The sequence below is a fragment of the Lathyrus oleraceus genome, chromosome 6, assembly GCF_024323335.1.
Source record: "Lathyrus oleraceus cultivar Zhongwan6 chromosome 6, CAAS_Psat_ZW6_1.0, whole genome shotgun sequence".
NCBI classification, from domain to species: Eukaryota; Viridiplantae; Streptophyta; class Magnoliopsida; order Fabales; family Fabaceae; genus Lathyrus; species Lathyrus oleraceus.
Genome location: NC_066584.1, coordinates 403,912,000 through 403,912,344, shown reverse-complemented (window position 1 = coordinate 403,912,344; position 345 = coordinate 403,912,000). Strand labels below are relative to the sequence as shown.

The following is a 345-nucleotide window of genomic DNA, read 5'->3' as shown; positions in this document are numbered from 1 at the left end:
AGATAAAAGTACAATATGAGTATCAATAGCTAACATACCTTTTGGTGTGTCTACAATTTCAATTTTTACTAACCTTTCACTCTTTGAACGATATTCATTCAAGCACATCTCTTTTATCAGGTATTTAACTTGTGGTTCGGTCATTATTCTAATTGTGCCTCCCGCAGAAGCATCTAGAAGTATGAGTCTTTGACTCTTGAGACCTTTGACAAAAGTATGAATTTGCTCCATGTTATTCATGTTATGATTTGGGCACATGCGTAAAAAAAGTTTAAACCTTTCCCATGAGTCATACAACGATTCAACTTCCTGCTACTCAAAATTTGTGATTTCAGCTATTCGCTC

The 345-nt window shown here is 34.8% G+C and overlaps 1 non-coding gene across 1 annotated transcript; it reads left to right on the top strand.

The window, feature by feature from the left end:
* The first annotated feature begins 238 nt into the window (after window positions 1-238).
* On the top strand, window positions 239-345 carry LOC127099387 (small nucleolar RNA R71). The gene has a single exon (XR_007793893.1). It is a non-coding gene; the product is annotated as a small nucleolar RNA R71 (small nucleolar RNA).